The sequence below is a fragment of the Lathyrus oleraceus genome, unplaced genomic scaffold (assembly GCF_024323335.1).
Source record: "Lathyrus oleraceus cultivar Zhongwan6 unplaced genomic scaffold, CAAS_Psat_ZW6_1.0 chrUn0005, whole genome shotgun sequence".
Lineage (NCBI taxonomy): Eukaryota > Viridiplantae > Streptophyta > Magnoliopsida > Fabales > Fabaceae > Lathyrus > Lathyrus oleraceus.
The window spans coordinates 176,399-192,466 of NW_026112396.1; the positions used below are offsets into that span (position 1 = coordinate 176,399).

A 16,068-nucleotide genomic window follows, 5' to 3' on the forward strand; every position below is an offset into this window, starting at 1 on the left:
TTTTGCCGTTAATAAGTGAAAGAAATAAAATATATACAATCAAAGCGCATGAGATATCAGGTGCGATCATACCAGCACTAATGCACCGGATCCCATCAGAACTCCGCAGTTAAGCGTGCTTGGGCGAGAGTAGTACTAGGATGGGTGACCTCCTGGGAAGTCCTTGTGTTGCACCTCTTTTTTTGCGATTTTTTAAATACTTCTTTTTATTTCTGTTAATCGGCGTAAAAGAGTCGGAAAAAGTAGGAGAAGACAAGCATTTCAGCGTTAATTATGTTTGTTTTGCCGTTAATAAGTGAAAGAAATAAAATATATACAATCAAAGCGCATGAGATATCAGGTGCGATCATACCAGCACTAATGCACCGGATCCCATCAGAACTCCGCAGTTAAGCGTGCTTGGGCGAGAGTAGTACTAGGATGGGTGACCTCCTGGGAAGTCCTTGTGTTGCACCTCTTTTTTTGCGATTTTTTAAATACTTCTTTTTATTTCTGTTAATCGGCGTAAAAGAGTCGGAAAAAGTAGGAGAAGACAAGCATTTCAGCGTTAATTATGTTTGTTTTGCCGTTAATAAGTGAAAGAAATAAAATATATACAATCAAAGCGCATGAGATATCAGGTGCGATCATACCAGCACTAATGCACCGGATCCCATCAGAACTCCGCAGTTAAGCGTGCTTGGGCGAGAGTAGTACTAGGATGGGTGACCTCCTGGGAAGTCCTTGTGTTGCACCTCTTTTTTTGCGATTTTTTAAATACTTCTTTTTATTTCTGTTAATCGGCGTAAAAGAGTCGGAAAAAGTAGGAGAAGACAAGCATTTCAGCGTTAATTATGTTTGTTTTGCCGTTAATAAGTGAAAGAAATAAAATATATACAATCAAAGCGCATGAGATATCAGGTGCGATCATACCAGCACTAATGCACCGGATCCCATCAGAACTCCGCAGTTAAGCGTGCTTGGGCGAGAGTAGTACTAGGATGGGTGACCTCCTGGGAAGTCCTTGTGTTGCACCTCTTTTTTTGCGATTTTTTAAATACTTCTTTTTATTTCTGTTAATCGGCGTAAAAGAGTCGGAAAAAGTAGGAGAAGACAAGCATTTCAGCGTTAATTATGTTTGTTTTGCCGTTAATAAGTGAAAGAAATAAAATATATACAATCAAAGCGCATGAGATATCAGGTGCGATCATACCAGCACTAATGCACCGGATCCCATCAGAACTCCGCAGTTAAGCGTGCTTGGGCGAGAGTAGTACTAGGATGGGTGACCTCCTGGGCGTTAATTATGTTTGTTTTGCCGTTAATAAGTGAAAGAAATAAAATATATACAATCAAAGCGCATGAGATATCAGGTGCGATCATACCAGCACTAATGCACCGGATCCCATCAGAACTCCGCAGTTAAGCGTGCTTGGGCGAGAGTAGTACTAGGATGGGTGACCTCCTGGGAAGTCCTTGTGTTGCACCTCTTTTTTTGCGATTTTTTAAATACTTCTTTTTATTTCTGTTAATCGGCGTAAAAGAGTCGGAAAAAGTAGGAGAAGACAAGCATTTCAGCGTTAATTATGTTTGTTTTGCCGTTAATAAGTGAAAGAAATAAAATATATACAATCAAAGCGCATGAGATATCAGGTGCGATCATACCAGCACTAATGCACCGGATCCCATCAGAACTCCGCAGTTAAGCGTGCTTGGGCGAGAGTAGTACTAGGATGGGTGACCTCCTGGGAAGTCCTTGTGTTGCACCTCTTTTTTTGCGATTTTTTAAATACTTCTTTTTATTTCTGTTAATCGGCGTAAAAGAGTCGGAAAAAGTAGGAGAAGACAAGCATTTCAGCGTTAATTATGTTTGTTTTGCCGTTAATAAGTGAAAGAAATAAAATATATACAATCAAAGCGCATGAGATATCAGGTGCGATCATACCAGCACTAATGCACCGGATCCCATCAGAACTCCGCAGTTAAGCGTGCTTGGGCGAGAGTAGTACTAGGATGGGTGACCTCCTGGGAAGTCCTTGTGTTGCACCTCTTTTTTTGCGATTTTTTAAATACTTCTTTTTATTTCTGTTAATCGGCGTAAAAGAGTCGGAAAAAGTAGGAGAAGACAAGCATTTCAGCGTTAATTATGTTTGTTTTGCCGTTAATAAGTGAAAGAAATAAAATATATACAATCAAAGCGCATGAGATATCAGGTGCGATCATACCAGCACTAATGCACCGGATCCCATCAGAACTCCGCAGTTAAGCGTGCTTGGGCGAGAGTAGTACTAGGATGGGTGACCTCCTGGGAAGTCCTTGTGTTGCACCTCTTTTTTTGCGATTTTTTAAATACTTCTTTTTATTTCTGTTAATCGGCGTAAAAGAGTCGGAAAAAGTAGGAGAAGACAAGCATTTCAGCGTTAATTATGTTTGTTTTGCCGTTAATAAGTGAAAGAAATAAAATATATACAATCAAAGCGCATGAGATATCAGGTGCGATCATACCAGCACTAATGCACCGGATCCCATCAGAACTCCGCAGTTAAGCGTGCTTGGGCGAGAGTAGTACTAGGATGGGTGACCTCCTGGGCGTTAATTATGTTTGTTTTGCCGTTAATAAGTGAAAGAAATAAAATATATACAATCAAAGCGCATGAGATATCAGGTGCGATCATACCAGCACTAATGCACCGGATCCCATCAGAACTCCGCAGTTAAGCGTGCTTGGGCGAGAGTAGTACTAGGATGGGTGACCTCCTGGGAAGTCCTTGTGTTGCACCTCTTTTTTTGCGATTTTTTAAATACTTCTTTTTATTTCTGTTAATCGGCGTAAAAGAGTCGGAAAAAGTAGGAGAAGACAAGCATTTCAGCGTTAATTATGTTTGTTTTGCCGTTAATAAGTGAAAGAAATAAAATATATACAATCAAAGCGCATGAGATATCAGGTGCGATCATACCAGCACTAATGCACCGGATCCCATCAGAACTCCGCAGTTAAGCGTGCTTGGGCGAGAGTAGTACTAGGATGGGTGACCTCCTGGGAAGTCCTTGTGTTGCACCTCTTTTTTTGCGATTTTTTAAATACTTCTTTTTATTTCTGTTAATCGGCGTAAAAGAGTCGGAAAAAGTAGGAGAAGACAAGCATTTCAGCGTTAATTATGTTTGTTTTGCCGTTAATAAGTGAAAGAAATAAAATATATACAATCAAAGCGCATGAGATATCAGGTGCGATCATACCAGCACTAATGCACCGGATCCCATCAGAACTCCGCAGTTAAGCGTGCTTGGGCGAGAGTAGTACTAGGATGGGTGACCTCCTGGGAAGTCCTTGTGTTGCACCTCTTTTTTTGCGATTTTTTAAATACTTCTTTTTATTTCTGTTAATCGGCGTAAAAGAGTCGGAAAAAGTAGGAGAAGACAAGCATTTCAGCGTTAATTATGTTTGTTTTGCCGTTAATAAGTGAAAGAAATAAAATATATACAATCAAAGCGCATGAGATATCAGGTGCGATCATACCAGCACTAATGCACCGGATCCCATCAGAACTCCGCAGTTAAGCGTGCTTGGGCGAGAGTAGTACTAGGATGGGTGACCTCCTGGGCGTTAATTATGTTTGTTTTGCCGTTAATAAGTGAAAGAAATAAAATATATACAATCAAAGCGCATGAGATATCAGGTGCGATCATACCAGCACTAATGCACCGGATCCCATCAGAACTCCGCAGTTAAGCGTGCTTGGGCGAGAGTAGTACTAGGATGGGTGACCTCCTGGGAAGTCCTTGTGTTGCACCTCTTTTTTTGCGATTTTTTAAGTACTTCTTTTTGTTTCTGTTAATCGGCGTAAAAGAGTCGGAAAAAGTAGGAGAAGACAAGCATTTCAGCGTTAATTATGTTTGTTTTGCCGTTAATAAGTGAAAGAAATAAAATATATACAATCAAAGCGCATGAGATATCAGGTGCGATCATACCAGCACTAATGCACCGGATCCCATCAGAACTCCGCAGTTAAGCGTGCTTGGGCGAGAGTAGTACTAGGATGGGTGACCTCCTGGGAAGTCCTTGTGTTGCACCTCTTTTTTTGCGATTTTTTAAATACTTCTTTTTATTTCTGTTAATCGGCGTAAAAGAGTCGGAAAAAGTAGGAGAAGACAAGCATTTCAGCGTTAATTATGTTTGTTTTGCCGTTAATAAGTGAAAGAAATAAAATATATACAATCAAAGCGCATGAGATATCAGGTGCGATCATACCAGCACTAATGCACCGGATCCCATCAGAACTCCGCAGTTAAGCGTGCTTGGGCGAGAGTAGTACTAGGATGGGTGACCTCCTGGGAAGTCCTTGTGTTGCACCTCTTTTTTTGCGATTTTTTAAATACTTCTTTTTATTTCTGTTAATCGGCGTAAAAGAGTCGGAAAAAGTAGGAGAAGACAAGCATTTCAGCGTTAATTATGTTTGTTTTGCCGTTAATAAGTGAAAGAAATAAAATATATACAATCAAAGCGCATGAGATATCAGGTGCGATCATACCAGCACTAATGCACCGGATCCCATCAGAACTCCGCAGTTAAGCGTGCTTGGGCGAGAGTAGTACTAGGATGGGTGACCTCCTGGGAAGTCCTTGTGTTGCACCTCTTTTTTTGCGATTTTTTAAATACTTCTTTTTATTTCTGTTAATCGGCGTAAAAGAGTCGGAAAAAGTAGGAGAAGACAAGCATTTCAGCGTTAATTATGTTTGTTTTGCCGTTAATAAGTGAAAGAAATAAAATATATACAATCAAAGCGCATGAGATATCAGGTGCGATCATACCAGCACTAATGCACCGGATCCCATCAGAACTCCGCAGTTAAGCGTGCTTGGGCGAGAGTAGTACTAGGATGGGTGACCTCCTGGGCGTTAATTATGTTTGTTTTGCCGTTAATAAGTGAAAGAAATAAAATATATACAATCAAAGCGCATGAGATATCAGGTGCGATCATACCAGCACTAATGCACCGGATCCCATCAGAACTCCGCAGTTAAGCGTGCTTGGGCGAGAGTAGTACTAGGATGGGTGACCTCCTGGGAAGTCCTTGTGTTGCACCTCTTTTTTTGCGATTTTTTAAATACTTCTTTTTGTTTCTGTTAATCGGCGTAAAAGAGTCGGAAAAAGTAGGAGAAGACAAGCATTTCAGCGTTAATTATGTTTGTTTTGCCGTTAATAAGTGAAAGAAATAAAATATATACAATCAAAGCGCATGAGATATCAGGTGCGATCATACCAGCACTAATGCACCGGATCCCATCAGAACTCCGCAGTTAAGCGTGCTTGGGCGAGAGTAGTACTAGGATGGGTGACCTCCTGGGAAGTCCTTGTGTTGCACCTCTTTTTTTGCGATTTTTTAAATACTTCTTTTTATTTCTGTTAATCGGCGTAAAAGAGTCGGAAAAAGTAGGAGAAGACAAGCATTTCAGCGTTAATTATGTTTGTTTTGCCGTTAATAAGTGAAAGAAATAAAATATATACAATCAAAGCGCATGAGATATCAGGTGCGATCATACCAGCACTAATGCACCGGATCCCATCAGAACTCCGCAGTTAAGCGTGCTTGGGCGAGAGTAGTACTAGGATGGGTGACCTCCTGGGAAGTCCTTGTGTTGCACCTCTTTTTTTGCGATTTTTTAAATACTTCTTTTTATTTCTGTTAATCGGCGTAAAAGAGTCGGAAAAAGTAGGAGAAGACAAGCATTTCAGCGTTAATTATGTTTGTTTTGCCGTTAATAAGTGAAAGAAATAAAATATATACAATCAAAGCGCATGAGATATCAGGTGCGATCATACCAGCACTAATGCACCGGATCCCATCAGAACTCCGCAGTTAAGCGTGCTTGGGCGAGAGTAGTACTAGGATGGGTGACCTCCTGGGAAGTCCTTGTGTTGCACCTCTTTTTTTGCGATTTTTTAAATACTTCTTTTTATTTCTGTTAATCGGCGTAAAAGAGTCGGAAAAAGTAGGAGAAGACAAGCATTTCAGCGTTAATTATGTTTGTTTTGCCGTTAATAAGTGAAAGAAATAAAATATATACAATCAAAGCGCATGAGATATCAGGTGCGATCATACCAGCACTAATGCACCGGATCCCATCAGAACTCCGCAGTTAAGCGTGCTTGGGCGAGAGTAGTACTAGGATGGGTGACCTCCTGGGAAGTCCTTGTGTTGCACCTCTTTTTTTGCGATTTTTTAAATACTTCTTTTTATTTCTGTTAATCGGCGTAAAAGAGTCGGAAAAAGTAGGAGAAGACAAGCATTTCAGCGTTAATTATGTTTGTTTTGCCGTTAATAAGTGAAAGAAATAAAATATATACAATCAAAGCGCATGAGATATCAGGTGCGATCATACCAGCACTAATGCACCGGATCCCATCAGAACTCCGCAGTTAAGCGTGCTTGGGCGAGAGTAGTACTAGGATGGGTGACCTCCTGGGAAGTCCTTGTGTTGCACCTCTTTTTTTGCGATTTTTTAAATACTTCTTTTTATTTCTGTTAATCGGCGTAAAAGAGTCGGAAAAAGTAGGAGAAGACAAGCATTTCAGCGTTAATTATGTTTGTTTTGCCGTTAATAAGTGAAAGAAATAAAATATATACAATCAAAGCGCATGAGATATCAGGTGCGATCATACCAGCACTAATGCACCGGATCCCATCAGAACTCCGCAGTTAAGCGTGCTTGGGCGAGAGTAGTACTAGGATGGGTGACCTCCTGGGCGTTAATTATGTTTGTTTTGCCGTTAATAAGTGAAAGAAATAAAATATATACAATCAAAGCGCATGAGATATCAGGTGCGATCATACCAGCACTAATGCACCGGATCCCATCAGAACTCCGCAGTTAAGCGTGCTTGGGCGAGAGTAGTACTAGGATGGGTGACCTCCTGGGAAGTCCTTGTGTTGCACCTCTTTTTTTGCGATTTTTTAAATACTTCTTTTTATTTCTGTTAATCGGCGTAAAAGAGTCGGAAAAAGTAGGAGAAGACAAGCATTTCAGCGTTAATTATGTTTGTTTTGCCGTTAATAAGTGAAAGAAATAAAATATATACAATCAAAGCGCATGAGATATCAGGTGCGATCATACCAGCACTAATGCACCGGATCCCATCAGAACTCCGCAGTTAAGCGTGCTTGGGCGAGAGTAGTACTAGGATGGGTGACCTCCTGGGAAGTCCTTGTGTTGCACCTCTTTTTTTGCGATTTTTTAAATACTTCTTTTTATTTCTGTTAATCGGCGTAAAAGAGTCGGAAAAAGTAGGAGAAGACAAGCATTTCAGCGTTAATTATGTTTGTTTTGCCGTTAATAAGTGAAAGAAATAAAATATATACAATCAAAGCGCATGAGATATCAGGTGCGATCATACCAGCACTAATGCACCGGATCCCATCAGAACTCCGCAGTTAAGCGTGCTTGGGCGAGAGTAGTACTAGGATGGGTGACCTCCTGGGAAGTCCTTGTGTTGCACCTCTTTTTTTGCGATTTTTTAAATACTTCTTTTTATTTCTGTTAATCGGCGTAAAAGAGTCGGAAAAAGTAGGAGAAGACAAGCATTTCAGCGTTAATTATGTTTGTTTTGCCGTTAATAAGTGAAAGAAATAAAATATATACAATCAAAGCGCATGAGATATCAGGTGCGATCATACCAGCACTAATGCACCGGATCCCATCAGAACTCCGCAGTTAAGCGTGCTTGGGCGAGAGTAGTACTAGGATGGGTGACCTCCTGGGCGTTAATTATGTTTGTTTTGCCGTTAATAAGTGAAAGAAATAAAATATATACAATCAAAGCGCATGAGATATCAGGTGCGATCATACCAGCACTAATGCACCGGATCCCATCAGAACTCCGCAGTTAAGCGTGCTTGGGCGAGAGTAGTACTAGGATGGGTGACCTCCTGGGAAGTCCTTGTGTTGCACCTCTTTTTTTGCGATTTTTTAAATACTTCTTTTTATTTCTGTTAATCGGCGTAAAAGAGTCGGAAAAAGTAGGAGAAGACAAGCATTTCAGCGTTAATTATGTTTGTTTTGCCGTTAATAAGTGAAAGAAATAAAATATATACAATCAAAGCGCATGAGATATCAGGTGCGATCATACCAGCACTAATGCACCGGATCCCATCAGAACTCCGCAGTTAAGCGTGCTTGGGCGAGAGTAGTACTAGGATGGGTGACCTCCTGGGAAGTCCTTGTGTTGCACCTCTTTTTTTGCGATTTTTTAAATACTTCTTTTTATTTCTGTTAATCGGCGTAAAAGAGTCGGAAAAAGTAGGAGAAGACAAGCATTTCAGCGTTAATTATGTTTGTTTTGCCGTTAATAAGTGAAAGAAATAAAATATATACAATCAAAGCGCATGAGATATCAGGTGCGATCATACCAGCACTAATGCACCGGATCCCATCAGAACTCCGCAGTTAAGCGTGCTTGGGCGAGAGTAGTACTAGGATGGGTGACCTCCTGGGAAGTCCTTGTGTTGCACCTCTTTTTTTGCGATTTTTTAAATACTTCTTTTTATTTCTGTTAATCGGCGTAAAAGAGTCGGAAAAAGTAGGAGAAGACAAGCATTTCAGCGTTAATTATGTTTGTTTTGCCGTTAATAAGTGAAAGAAATAAAATATATACAATCAAAGCGCATGAGATATCAGGTGCGATCATACCAGCACTAATGCACCGGATCCCATCAGAACTCCGCAGTTAAGCGTGCTTGGGCGAGAGTAGTACTAGGATGGGTGACCTCCTGGGAAGTCCTTGTGTTGCACCTCTTTTTTTGCGATTTTTTAAATACTTCTTTTTATTTCTGTTAATCGGCGTAAAAGAGTCGGAAAAAGTAGGAGAAGACAAGCATTTCAGCGTTAATTATGTTTGTTTTGCCGTTAATAAGTGAAAGAAATAAAATATATACAATCAAAGCGCATGAGATATCAGGTGCGATCATACCAGCACTAATGCACCGGATCCCATCAGAACTCCGCAGTTAAGCGTGCTTGGGCGAGAGTAGTACTAGGATGGGTGACCTCCTGGGCGTTAATTATGTTTGTTTTGCCGTTAATAAGTGAAAGAAATAAAATATATACAATCAAAGCGCATGAGATATCAGGTGCGATCATACCAGCACTAATGCACCGGATCCCATCAGAACTCCGCAGTTAAGCGTGCTTGGGCGAGAGTAGTACTAGGATGGGTGACCTCCTGGGAAGTCCTTGTGTTGCACCTCTTTTTTTGCGATTTTTTAAATACTTCTTTTTGTTTCTGTTAATCGGCGTAAAAGAGTCGGAAAAAGTAGGAGAAGACAAGCATTTCAGCGTTAATTATGTTTGTTTTGCCGTTAATAAGTGAAAGAAATAAAATATATACAATCAAAGCGCATGAGATATCAGGTGCGATCATACCAGCACTAATGCACCGGATCCCATCAGAACTCCGCAGTTAAGCGTGCTTGGGCGAGAGTAGTACTAGGATGGGTGACCTCCTGGGAAGTCCTTGTGTTGCACCTCTTTTTTTGCGATTTTTTAAATACTTCTTTTTATTTCTGTTAATCGGCGTAAAAGAGTCGGAAAAAGTAGGAGAAGACAAGCATTTCAGCGTTAATTATGTTTGTTTTGCCGTTAATAAGTGAAAGAAATAAAATATATACAATCAAAGCGCATGAGATATCAGGTGCGATCATACCAGCACTAATGCACCGGATCCCATCAGAACTCCGCAGTTAAGCGTGCTTGGGCGAGAGTAGTACTAGGATGGGTGACCTCCTGGGAAGTCCTTGTGTTGCACCTCTTTTTTTGCGATTTTTTAAATACTTCTTTTTATTTCTGTTAATCGGCGTAAAAGAGTCGGAAAAAGTAGGAGAAGACAAGCATTTCAGCGTTAATTATGTTTGTTTTGCCGTTAATAAGTGAAAGAAATAAAATATATACAATCAAAGCGCATGAGATATCAGGTGCGATCATACCAGCACTAATGCACCGGATCCCATCAGAACTCCGCAGTTAAGCGTGCTTGGGCGAGAGTAGTACTAGGATGGGTGACCTCCTGGGAAGTCCTTGTGTTGCACCTCTTTTTTTGCGATTTTTTAAATACTTCTTTTTATTTCTGTTAATCGGCGTAAAAGAGTCGGAAAAAGTAGGAGAAGACAAGCATTTCAGCGTTAATTATGTTTGTTTTGCCGTTAATAAGTGAAAGAAATAAAATATATACAATCAAAGCGCATGAGATATCAGGTGCGATCATACCAGCACTAATGCACCGGATCCCATCAGAACTCCGCAGTTAAGCGTGCTTGGGCGAGAGTAGTACTAGGATGGGTGACCTCCTGGGAAGTCCTTGTGTTGCACCTCTTTTTTTGCGATTTTTTAAATACTTCTTTTTATTTCTGTTAATCGGCGTAAAAGAGTCGGAAAAAGTAGGAGAAGACAAGCATTTCAGCGTTAATTATGTTTGTTTTGCCGTTAATAAGTGAAAGAAATAAAATATATACAATCAAAGCGCATGAGATATCAGGTGCGATCATACCAGCACTAATGCACCGGATCCCATCAGAACTCCGCAGTTAAGCGTGCTTGGGCGAGAGTAGTACTAGGATGGGTGACCTCCTGGGAAGTCCTTGTGTTGCACCTCTTTTTTTGCGATTTTTTAAATACTTCTTTTTATTTCTGTTAATCGGCGTAAAAGAGTCGGAAAAAGTAGGAGAAGACAAGCATTTCAGCGTTAATTATGTTTGTTTTGCCGTTAATAAGTGAAAGAAATAAAATATATACAATCAAAGCGCATGAGATATCAGGTGCGATCATACCAGCACTAATGCACCGGATCCCATCAGAACTCCGCAGTTAAGCGTGCTTGGGCGAGAGTAGTACTAGGATGGGTGACCTCCTGGGCGTTAATTATGTTTGTTTTGCCGTTAATAAGTGAAAGAAATAAAATATATACAATCAAAGCGCATGAGATATCAGGTGCGATCATACCAGCACTAATGCACCGGATCCCATCAGAACTCCGCAGTTAAGCGTGCTTGGGCGAGAGTAGTACTAGGATGGGTGACCTCCTGGGAAGTCCTTGTGTTGCACCTCTTTTTTTGCGATTTTTTAAATACTTCTTTTTATTTCTGTTAATCGGCGTAAAAGAGTCGGAAAAAGTAGGAGAAGACAAGCATTTCAGCGTTAATTATGTTTGTTTTGCCGTTAATAAGTGAAAGAAATAAAATATATACAATCAAAGCGCATGAGATATCAGGTGCGATCATACCAGCACTAATGCACCGGATCCCATCAGAACTCCGCAGTTAAGCGTGCTTGGGCGAGAGTAGTACTAGGATGGGTGACCTCCTGGGAAGTCCTTGTGTTGCACCTCTTTTTTTGCGATTTTTTAAATACTTCTTTTTATTTCTGTTAATCGGCGTAAAAGAGTCGGAAAAAGTAGGAGAAGACAAGCATTTCAGCGTTAATTATGTTTGTTTTGCCGTTAATAAGTGAAAGAAATAAAATATATACAATCAAAGCGCATGAGATATCAGGTGCGATCATACCAGCACTAATGCACCGGATCCCATCAGAACTCCGCAGTTAAGCGTGCTTGGGCGAGAGTAGTACTAGGATGGGTGACCTCCTGGGAAGTCCTTGTGTTGCACCTCTTTTTTTGCGATTTTTTAAATACTTCTTTTTATTTCTGTTAATCGGCGTAAAAGAGTCGGAAAAAGTAGGAGAAGACAAGCATTTCAGCGTTAATTATGTTTGTTTTGCCGTTAATAAGTGAAAGAAATAAAATATATACAATCAAAGCGCATGAGATATCAGGTGCGATCATACCAGCACTAATGCACCGGATCCCATCAGAACTCCGCAGTTAAGCGTGCTTGGGCGAGAGTAGTACTAGGATGGGTGACCTCCTGGGCGTTAATTATGTTTGTTTTGCCGTTAATAAGTGAAAGAAATAAAATATATACAATCAAAGCGCATGAGATATCAGGTGCGATCATACCAGCACTAATGCACCGGATCCCATCAGAACTCCGCAGTTAAGCGTGCTTGGGCGAGAGTAGTACTAGGATGGGTGACCTCCTGGGAAGTCCTTGTGTTGCACCTCTTTTTTTGCGATTTTTTAAATACTTCTTTTTATTTCTGTTAATCGGCGTAAAAGAGTCGGAAAAAGTAGGAGAAGACAAGCATTTCAGCGTTAATTATGTTTGTTTTGCCGTTAATAAGTGAAAGAAATAAAATATATACAATCAAAGCGCATGAGATATCAGGTGCGATCATACCAGCACTAATGCACCGGATCCCATCAGAACTCCGCAGTTAAGCGTGCTTGGGCGAGAGTAGTACTAGGATGGGTGACCTCCTGGGAAGTCCTTGTGTTGCACCTCTTTTTTTGCGATTTTTTAAATACTTCTTTTTATTTCTGTTAATCGGCGTAAAAGAGTCGGAAAAAGTAGGAGAAGACAAGCATTTCAGCGTTAATTATGTTTGTTTTGCCGTTAATAAGTGAAAGAAATAAAATATATACAATCAAAGCGCATGAGATATCAGGTGCGATCATACCAGCACTAATGCACCGGATCCCATCAGAACTCCGCAGTTAAGCGTGCTTGGGCGAGAGTAGTACTAGGATGGGTGACCTCCTGGGAAGTCCTTGTGTTGCACCTCTTTTTTTGCGATTTTTTAAATACTTCTTTTTATTTCTGTTAATCGGCGTAAAAGAGTCGGAAAAAGTAGGAGAAGACAAGCATTTCAGCGTTAATTATGTTTGTTTTGCCGTTAATAAGTGAAAGAAATAAAATATATACAATCAAAGCGCATGAGATATCAGGTGCGATCATACCAGCACTAATGCACCGGATCCCATCAGAACTCCGCAGTTAAGCGTGCTTGGGCGAGAGTAGTACTAGGATGGGTGACCTCCTGGGAAGTCCTTGTGTTGCACCTCTTTTTTTGCGATTTTTTAAATACTTCTTTTTATTTCTGTTAATCGGCGTAAAAGAGTCGGAAAAAGTAGGAGAAGACAAGCATTTCAGCGTTAATTATGTTTGTTTTGCCGTTAATAAGTGAAAGAAATAAAATATATACAATCAAAGCGCATGAGATATCAGGTGCGATCATACCAGCACTAATGCACCGGATCCCATCAGAACTCCGCAGTTAAGCGTGCTTGGGCGAGAGTAGTACTAGGATGGGTGACCTCCTGGGAAGTCCTTGTGTTGCACCTCTTTTTTTGCGATTTTTTAAATACTTCTTTTTATTTCTGTTAATCGGCGTAAAAGAGTCGGAAAAAGTAGGAGAAGACAAGCATTTCAGCGTTAATTATGTTTGTTTTGCCGTTAATAAGTGAAAGAAATAAAATATATACAATCAAAGCGCATGAGATATCAGGTGCGATCATACCAGCACTAATGCACCGGATCCCATCAGAACTCCGCAGTTAAGCGTGCTTGGGCGAGAGTAGTACTAGGATGGGTGACCTCCTGGGAAGTCCTTGTGTTGCACCTCTTTTTTTGCGATTTTTTAAATACTTCTTTTTATTTCTGTTAATCGGCGTAAAAGAGTCGGAAAAAGTAGGAGAAGACAAGCATTTCAGCGTTAATTATGTTTGTTTTGCCGTTAATAAGTGAAAGAAATAAAATATATACAATCAAAGCGCATGAGATATCAGGTGCGATCATACCAGCACTAATGCACCGGATCCCATCAGAACTCCGCAGTTAAGCGTGCTTGGGCGAGAGTAGTACTAGGATGGGTGACCTCCTGGGCGTTAATTATGTTTGTTTTGCCGTTAATAAGTGAAAGAAATAAAATATATACAATCAAAGCGCATGAGATATCAGGTGCGATCATACCAGCACTAATGCACCGGATCCCATCAGAACTCCGCAGTTAAGCGTGCTTGGGCGAGAGTAGTACTAGGATGGGTGACCTCCTGGGAAGTCCTTGTGTTGCACCTCTTTTTTTGCGATTTTTTAAATACTTCTTTTTATTTCTGTTAATCGGCGTAAAAGAGTCGGAAAAAGTAGGAGAAGACAAGCATTTCAGCGTTAATTATGTTTGTTTTGCCGTTAATAAGTGAAAGAAATAAAATATATACAATCAAAGCGCATGAGATATCAGGTGCGATCATACCAGCACTAATGCACCGGATCCCATCAGAACTCCGCAGTTAAGCGTGCTTGGGCGAGAGTAGTACTAGGATGGGTGACCTCCTGGGAAGTCCTTGTGTTGCACCTCTTTTTTTGCGATTTTTTAAATACTTCTTTTTATTTCTGTTAATCGGCGTAAAAGAGTCGGAAAAAGTAGGAGAAGACAAGCATTTCAGCGTTAATTATGTTTGTTTTGCCGTTAATAAGTGAAAGAAATAAAATATATACAATCAAAGCGCATGAGATATCAGGTGCGATCATACCAGCACTAATGCACCGGATCCCATCAGAACTCCGCAGTTAAGCGTGCTTGGGCGAGAGTAGTACTAGGATGGGTGACCTCCTGGGAAGTCCTTGTGTTGCACCTCTTTTTTTGCGATTTTTTAAATACTTCTTTTTATTTCTGTTAATCGGCGTAAAAGAGTCGGAAAAAGTAGGAGAAGACAAGCATTTCAGCGTTAATTATGTTTGTTTTGCCGTTAATAAGTGAAAGAAATAAAATATATACAATCAAAGCGCATGAGATATCAGGTGCGATCATACCAGCACTAATGCACCGGATCCCATCAGAACTCCGCAGTTAAGCGTGCTTGGGCGAGAGTAGTACTAGGATGGGTGACCTCCTGGGCGTTAATTATGTTTGTTTTGCCGTTAATAAGTGAAAGAAATAAAATATATACAATCAAAGCGCATGAGATATCAGGTGCGATCATACCAGCACTAATGCACCGGATCCCATCAGAACTCCGCAGTTAAGCGTGCTTGGGCGAGAGTAGTACTAGGATGGGTGACCTCCTGGGAAGTCCTTGTGTTGCACCTCTTTTTTTGCGATTTTTTAAATACTTCTTTTTATTTCTGTTAATCGGCGTAAAAGAGTCGGAAAAAGTAGGAGAAGACAAGCATTTCAGCGTTAATTATGTTTGTTTTGCCGTTAATAAGTGAAAGAAATAAAATATATACAATCAAAGCGCATGAGATATCAGGTGCGATCATACCAGCACTAATGCACCGGATCCCATCAGAACTCCGCAGTTAAGCGTGCTTGGGCGAGAGTAGTACTAGGATGGGTGACCTCCTGGGAAGTCCTTGTGTTGCACCTCTTTTTTTGCGATTTTTTAAATACTTCTTTTTATTTCTGTTAATCGGCGTAAAAGAGTCGGAAAAAGTAGGAGAAGACAAGCATTTCAGCGTTAATTATGTTTGTTTTGCCGTTAATAAGTGAAAGAAATAAAATATATACAATCAAAGCGCATGAGATATCAGGTGCGATCATACCAGCACTAATGCACCGGATCCCATCAGAACTCCGCAGTTAAGCGTGCTTGGGCGAGAGTAGTACTAGGATGGGTGACCTCCTGGGAAGTCCTTGTGTTGCACCTCTTTTTTTGCGATTTTTTAAATACTTCTTTTTATTTCTGTTAATCGGCGTAAAAGAGTCGGAAAAAGTAGGAGAAGACAAGCATTTCAGCGTTAATTATGTTTGTTTTGCCGTTAATAAGTGAAAGAAATAAAATATATACAATCAAAGCGCATGAGATATCAGGTGCGATCATACCAGCACTAATGCACCGGATCCCATCAGAACTCCGCAGTTAAGCGTGCTTGGGCGAGAGTAGTACTAGGATGGGTGACCTCCTGGGCGTTAATTATGTTTGTTTTGCCGTTAATAAGTGAAAGAAATAAAATATATACAATCAAAGCGCATGAGATATCAGGTGCGATCATACCAGCACTAATGCACCGGATCCCATCAGAACTCCGCAGTTAAGCGTGCTTGGGCGAGAGTAGTACTAGGATGGGTGACCTCCTGGGAAGTCCTTGTGTTGCACCTCTTTTTTTGCGATTTTTTAAATACTTCTTTTTATTTCTGTTAATCGGCGTAAAAGAGTCGGAAAAAGTAGGAGAAGACAAGCATTTCAGCGTTAATTATGTTTGTTTT

At 40.5% G+C, this 16,068-nt stretch overlaps 50 non-coding genes and 12 pseudogenes across 50 annotated transcripts; all 62 read left to right on the forward strand.

The window, feature by feature from the left end:
• The first annotated feature begins 58 nt into the window (after window positions 1-58).
• Window positions 59-177, forward strand: LOC127110697 (5S ribosomal RNA). The gene has a single exon (XR_007797479.1). It is a non-coding gene; the product is annotated as a 5S ribosomal RNA (ribosomal RNA).
• Window positions 178-338: 161 nt separating this feature from the next.
• On the forward strand, window positions 339-457 carry LOC127110698 (5S ribosomal RNA). The gene has a single exon (XR_007797480.1). It is a non-coding gene; the product is annotated as a 5S ribosomal RNA (ribosomal RNA).
• A 161-nt stretch (window positions 458-618) lies between these two features.
• Window positions 619-737, forward strand: LOC127110700 (5S ribosomal RNA). The gene has a single exon (XR_007797482.1). It is a non-coding gene; the product is annotated as a 5S ribosomal RNA (ribosomal RNA).
• A 161-nt stretch (window positions 738-898) lies between these two features.
• Window positions 899-1,017, forward strand: LOC127110701 (5S ribosomal RNA). Its single transcript, XR_007797483.1, has one exon. It is a non-coding gene; the product is annotated as a 5S ribosomal RNA (ribosomal RNA).
• Window positions 1,018-1,178: 161 nt separating this feature from the next.
• Window positions 1,179-1,301, forward strand: LOC127111450 (uncharacterized; annotated as a pseudogene).
• A 49-nt stretch (window positions 1,302-1,350) lies between these two features.
• LOC127110702 (5S ribosomal RNA) lies at window positions 1,351-1,469 on the forward strand. The gene has a single exon (XR_007797484.1). It is a non-coding gene; the product is annotated as a 5S ribosomal RNA (ribosomal RNA).
• A 161-nt stretch (window positions 1,470-1,630) lies between these two features.
• On the forward strand, window positions 1,631-1,749 carry LOC127110703 (5S ribosomal RNA). The gene has a single exon (XR_007797485.1). It is a non-coding gene; the product is annotated as a 5S ribosomal RNA (ribosomal RNA).
• A 161-nt stretch (window positions 1,750-1,910) lies between these two features.
• LOC127110704 (5S ribosomal RNA) lies at window positions 1,911-2,029 on the forward strand. Its single transcript, XR_007797486.1, has one exon. It is a non-coding gene; the product is annotated as a 5S ribosomal RNA (ribosomal RNA).
• A 161-nt stretch (window positions 2,030-2,190) lies between these two features.
• Window positions 2,191-2,309, forward strand: LOC127110705 (5S ribosomal RNA). Its single transcript, XR_007797487.1, has one exon. It is a non-coding gene; the product is annotated as a 5S ribosomal RNA (ribosomal RNA).
• Window positions 2,310-2,470: 161 nt separating this feature from the next.
• LOC127111510 (uncharacterized) lies at window positions 2,471-2,593 on the forward strand (annotated as a pseudogene).
• Window positions 2,594-2,642: 49 nt separating this feature from the next.
• On the forward strand, window positions 2,643-2,761 carry LOC127110706 (5S ribosomal RNA). The gene has a single exon (XR_007797488.1). It is a non-coding gene; the product is annotated as a 5S ribosomal RNA (ribosomal RNA).
• Window positions 2,762-2,922: 161 nt separating this feature from the next.
• On the forward strand, window positions 2,923-3,041 carry LOC127110707 (5S ribosomal RNA). Its single transcript, XR_007797489.1, has one exon. It is a non-coding gene; the product is annotated as a 5S ribosomal RNA (ribosomal RNA).
• Window positions 3,042-3,202: 161 nt separating this feature from the next.
• LOC127110708 (5S ribosomal RNA) lies at window positions 3,203-3,321 on the forward strand. Its single transcript, XR_007797490.1, has one exon. It is a non-coding gene; the product is annotated as a 5S ribosomal RNA (ribosomal RNA).
• A 161-nt stretch (window positions 3,322-3,482) lies between these two features.
• Window positions 3,483-3,605, forward strand: LOC127111512 (uncharacterized; annotated as a pseudogene).
• A 49-nt stretch (window positions 3,606-3,654) lies between these two features.
• On the forward strand, window positions 3,655-3,773 carry LOC127110709 (5S ribosomal RNA). Its single transcript, XR_007797491.1, has one exon. It is a non-coding gene; the product is annotated as a 5S ribosomal RNA (ribosomal RNA).
• A 161-nt stretch (window positions 3,774-3,934) lies between these two features.
• On the forward strand, window positions 3,935-4,053 carry LOC127110711 (5S ribosomal RNA). Its single transcript, XR_007797493.1, has one exon. It is a non-coding gene; the product is annotated as a 5S ribosomal RNA (ribosomal RNA).
• A 161-nt stretch (window positions 4,054-4,214) lies between these two features.
• Window positions 4,215-4,333, forward strand: LOC127110712 (5S ribosomal RNA). The gene has a single exon (XR_007797494.1). It is a non-coding gene; the product is annotated as a 5S ribosomal RNA (ribosomal RNA).
• A 161-nt stretch (window positions 4,334-4,494) lies between these two features.
• On the forward strand, window positions 4,495-4,613 carry LOC127110713 (5S ribosomal RNA). The gene has a single exon (XR_007797495.1). It is a non-coding gene; the product is annotated as a 5S ribosomal RNA (ribosomal RNA).
• A 161-nt stretch (window positions 4,614-4,774) lies between these two features.
• Window positions 4,775-4,897, forward strand: LOC127111513 (uncharacterized; annotated as a pseudogene).
• Window positions 4,898-4,946: 49 nt separating this feature from the next.
• On the forward strand, window positions 4,947-5,065 carry LOC127110714 (5S ribosomal RNA). Its single transcript, XR_007797496.1, has one exon. It is a non-coding gene; the product is annotated as a 5S ribosomal RNA (ribosomal RNA).
• A 161-nt stretch (window positions 5,066-5,226) lies between these two features.
• On the forward strand, window positions 5,227-5,345 carry LOC127110715 (5S ribosomal RNA). The gene has a single exon (XR_007797497.1). It is a non-coding gene; the product is annotated as a 5S ribosomal RNA (ribosomal RNA).
• Window positions 5,346-5,506: 161 nt separating this feature from the next.
• On the forward strand, window positions 5,507-5,625 carry LOC127110716 (5S ribosomal RNA). The gene has a single exon (XR_007797498.1). It is a non-coding gene; the product is annotated as a 5S ribosomal RNA (ribosomal RNA).
• A 161-nt stretch (window positions 5,626-5,786) lies between these two features.
• LOC127110717 (5S ribosomal RNA) lies at window positions 5,787-5,905 on the forward strand. The gene has a single exon (XR_007797499.1). It is a non-coding gene; the product is annotated as a 5S ribosomal RNA (ribosomal RNA).
• A 161-nt stretch (window positions 5,906-6,066) lies between these two features.
• LOC127110718 (5S ribosomal RNA) lies at window positions 6,067-6,185 on the forward strand. Its single transcript, XR_007797500.1, has one exon. It is a non-coding gene; the product is annotated as a 5S ribosomal RNA (ribosomal RNA).
• A 161-nt stretch (window positions 6,186-6,346) lies between these two features.
• Window positions 6,347-6,465, forward strand: LOC127110719 (5S ribosomal RNA). Its single transcript, XR_007797501.1, has one exon. It is a non-coding gene; the product is annotated as a 5S ribosomal RNA (ribosomal RNA).
• Window positions 6,466-6,626: 161 nt separating this feature from the next.
• Window positions 6,627-6,749, forward strand: LOC127111514 (uncharacterized; annotated as a pseudogene).
• A 49-nt stretch (window positions 6,750-6,798) lies between these two features.
• On the forward strand, window positions 6,799-6,917 carry LOC127110720 (5S ribosomal RNA). Its single transcript, XR_007797502.1, has one exon. It is a non-coding gene; the product is annotated as a 5S ribosomal RNA (ribosomal RNA).
• A 161-nt stretch (window positions 6,918-7,078) lies between these two features.
• LOC127110722 (5S ribosomal RNA) lies at window positions 7,079-7,197 on the forward strand. The gene has a single exon (XR_007797504.1). It is a non-coding gene; the product is annotated as a 5S ribosomal RNA (ribosomal RNA).
• Window positions 7,198-7,358: 161 nt separating this feature from the next.
• LOC127110723 (5S ribosomal RNA) lies at window positions 7,359-7,477 on the forward strand. Its single transcript, XR_007797505.1, has one exon. It is a non-coding gene; the product is annotated as a 5S ribosomal RNA (ribosomal RNA).
• Window positions 7,478-7,638: 161 nt separating this feature from the next.
• On the forward strand, window positions 7,639-7,761 carry LOC127111462 (uncharacterized; annotated as a pseudogene).
• Window positions 7,762-7,810: 49 nt separating this feature from the next.
• On the forward strand, window positions 7,811-7,929 carry LOC127110724 (5S ribosomal RNA). Its single transcript, XR_007797506.1, has one exon. It is a non-coding gene; the product is annotated as a 5S ribosomal RNA (ribosomal RNA).
• A 161-nt stretch (window positions 7,930-8,090) lies between these two features.
• LOC127110725 (5S ribosomal RNA) lies at window positions 8,091-8,209 on the forward strand. The gene has a single exon (XR_007797507.1). It is a non-coding gene; the product is annotated as a 5S ribosomal RNA (ribosomal RNA).
• Window positions 8,210-8,370: 161 nt separating this feature from the next.
• LOC127110726 (5S ribosomal RNA) lies at window positions 8,371-8,489 on the forward strand. Its single transcript, XR_007797508.1, has one exon. It is a non-coding gene; the product is annotated as a 5S ribosomal RNA (ribosomal RNA).
• A 161-nt stretch (window positions 8,490-8,650) lies between these two features.
• LOC127110727 (5S ribosomal RNA) lies at window positions 8,651-8,769 on the forward strand. Its single transcript, XR_007797509.1, has one exon. It is a non-coding gene; the product is annotated as a 5S ribosomal RNA (ribosomal RNA).
• Window positions 8,770-8,930: 161 nt separating this feature from the next.
• On the forward strand, window positions 8,931-9,053 carry LOC127111515 (uncharacterized; annotated as a pseudogene).
• A 49-nt stretch (window positions 9,054-9,102) lies between these two features.
• LOC127110728 (5S ribosomal RNA) lies at window positions 9,103-9,221 on the forward strand. The gene has a single exon (XR_007797510.1). It is a non-coding gene; the product is annotated as a 5S ribosomal RNA (ribosomal RNA).
• A 161-nt stretch (window positions 9,222-9,382) lies between these two features.
• Window positions 9,383-9,501, forward strand: LOC127110729 (5S ribosomal RNA). The gene has a single exon (XR_007797511.1). It is a non-coding gene; the product is annotated as a 5S ribosomal RNA (ribosomal RNA).
• A 161-nt stretch (window positions 9,502-9,662) lies between these two features.
• On the forward strand, window positions 9,663-9,781 carry LOC127110730 (5S ribosomal RNA). The gene has a single exon (XR_007797512.1). It is a non-coding gene; the product is annotated as a 5S ribosomal RNA (ribosomal RNA).
• Window positions 9,782-9,942: 161 nt separating this feature from the next.
• LOC127110731 (5S ribosomal RNA) lies at window positions 9,943-10,061 on the forward strand. The gene has a single exon (XR_007797513.1). It is a non-coding gene; the product is annotated as a 5S ribosomal RNA (ribosomal RNA).
• A 161-nt stretch (window positions 10,062-10,222) lies between these two features.
• LOC127110733 (5S ribosomal RNA) lies at window positions 10,223-10,341 on the forward strand. The gene has a single exon (XR_007797515.1). It is a non-coding gene; the product is annotated as a 5S ribosomal RNA (ribosomal RNA).
• A 161-nt stretch (window positions 10,342-10,502) lies between these two features.
• LOC127110734 (5S ribosomal RNA) lies at window positions 10,503-10,621 on the forward strand. The gene has a single exon (XR_007797516.1). It is a non-coding gene; the product is annotated as a 5S ribosomal RNA (ribosomal RNA).
• Window positions 10,622-10,782: 161 nt separating this feature from the next.
• On the forward strand, window positions 10,783-10,905 carry LOC127111516 (uncharacterized; annotated as a pseudogene).
• A 49-nt stretch (window positions 10,906-10,954) lies between these two features.
• Window positions 10,955-11,073, forward strand: LOC127110735 (5S ribosomal RNA). Its single transcript, XR_007797517.1, has one exon. It is a non-coding gene; the product is annotated as a 5S ribosomal RNA (ribosomal RNA).
• Window positions 11,074-11,234: 161 nt separating this feature from the next.
• On the forward strand, window positions 11,235-11,353 carry LOC127110736 (5S ribosomal RNA). The gene has a single exon (XR_007797518.1). It is a non-coding gene; the product is annotated as a 5S ribosomal RNA (ribosomal RNA).
• A 161-nt stretch (window positions 11,354-11,514) lies between these two features.
• LOC127110737 (5S ribosomal RNA) lies at window positions 11,515-11,633 on the forward strand. The gene has a single exon (XR_007797519.1). It is a non-coding gene; the product is annotated as a 5S ribosomal RNA (ribosomal RNA).
• A 161-nt stretch (window positions 11,634-11,794) lies between these two features.
• LOC127111451 (uncharacterized) lies at window positions 11,795-11,917 on the forward strand (annotated as a pseudogene).
• A 49-nt stretch (window positions 11,918-11,966) lies between these two features.
• On the forward strand, window positions 11,967-12,085 carry LOC127110738 (5S ribosomal RNA). The gene has a single exon (XR_007797520.1). It is a non-coding gene; the product is annotated as a 5S ribosomal RNA (ribosomal RNA).
• A 161-nt stretch (window positions 12,086-12,246) lies between these two features.
• Window positions 12,247-12,365, forward strand: LOC127110739 (5S ribosomal RNA). Its single transcript, XR_007797521.1, has one exon. It is a non-coding gene; the product is annotated as a 5S ribosomal RNA (ribosomal RNA).
• A 161-nt stretch (window positions 12,366-12,526) lies between these two features.
• LOC127110740 (5S ribosomal RNA) lies at window positions 12,527-12,645 on the forward strand. Its single transcript, XR_007797522.1, has one exon. It is a non-coding gene; the product is annotated as a 5S ribosomal RNA (ribosomal RNA).
• Window positions 12,646-12,806: 161 nt separating this feature from the next.
• LOC127110741 (5S ribosomal RNA) lies at window positions 12,807-12,925 on the forward strand. The gene has a single exon (XR_007797523.1). It is a non-coding gene; the product is annotated as a 5S ribosomal RNA (ribosomal RNA).
• A 161-nt stretch (window positions 12,926-13,086) lies between these two features.
• LOC127110742 (5S ribosomal RNA) lies at window positions 13,087-13,205 on the forward strand. The gene has a single exon (XR_007797524.1). It is a non-coding gene; the product is annotated as a 5S ribosomal RNA (ribosomal RNA).
• Window positions 13,206-13,366: 161 nt separating this feature from the next.
• On the forward strand, window positions 13,367-13,485 carry LOC127110744 (5S ribosomal RNA). The gene has a single exon (XR_007797526.1). It is a non-coding gene; the product is annotated as a 5S ribosomal RNA (ribosomal RNA).
• A 161-nt stretch (window positions 13,486-13,646) lies between these two features.
• Window positions 13,647-13,769, forward strand: LOC127111453 (uncharacterized; annotated as a pseudogene).
• Window positions 13,770-13,818: 49 nt separating this feature from the next.
• LOC127110745 (5S ribosomal RNA) lies at window positions 13,819-13,937 on the forward strand. The gene has a single exon (XR_007797527.1). It is a non-coding gene; the product is annotated as a 5S ribosomal RNA (ribosomal RNA).
• A 161-nt stretch (window positions 13,938-14,098) lies between these two features.
• On the forward strand, window positions 14,099-14,217 carry LOC127110746 (5S ribosomal RNA). Its single transcript, XR_007797528.1, has one exon. It is a non-coding gene; the product is annotated as a 5S ribosomal RNA (ribosomal RNA).
• Window positions 14,218-14,378: 161 nt separating this feature from the next.
• Window positions 14,379-14,497, forward strand: LOC127110747 (5S ribosomal RNA). The gene has a single exon (XR_007797529.1). It is a non-coding gene; the product is annotated as a 5S ribosomal RNA (ribosomal RNA).
• Window positions 14,498-14,658: 161 nt separating this feature from the next.
• On the forward strand, window positions 14,659-14,781 carry LOC127111463 (uncharacterized; annotated as a pseudogene).
• Window positions 14,782-14,830: 49 nt separating this feature from the next.
• On the forward strand, window positions 14,831-14,949 carry LOC127110748 (5S ribosomal RNA). Its single transcript, XR_007797530.1, has one exon. It is a non-coding gene; the product is annotated as a 5S ribosomal RNA (ribosomal RNA).
• A 161-nt stretch (window positions 14,950-15,110) lies between these two features.
• On the forward strand, window positions 15,111-15,229 carry LOC127110749 (5S ribosomal RNA). Its single transcript, XR_007797531.1, has one exon. It is a non-coding gene; the product is annotated as a 5S ribosomal RNA (ribosomal RNA).
• Window positions 15,230-15,390: 161 nt separating this feature from the next.
• LOC127110750 (5S ribosomal RNA) lies at window positions 15,391-15,509 on the forward strand. The gene has a single exon (XR_007797532.1). It is a non-coding gene; the product is annotated as a 5S ribosomal RNA (ribosomal RNA).
• A 161-nt stretch (window positions 15,510-15,670) lies between these two features.
• Window positions 15,671-15,793, forward strand: LOC127111454 (uncharacterized; annotated as a pseudogene).
• Window positions 15,794-15,842: 49 nt separating this feature from the next.
• LOC127110751 (5S ribosomal RNA) lies at window positions 15,843-15,961 on the forward strand. The gene has a single exon (XR_007797533.1). It is a non-coding gene; the product is annotated as a 5S ribosomal RNA (ribosomal RNA).
• The last annotated feature ends 107 nt before the right edge of the window (window positions 15,962-16,068 follow it).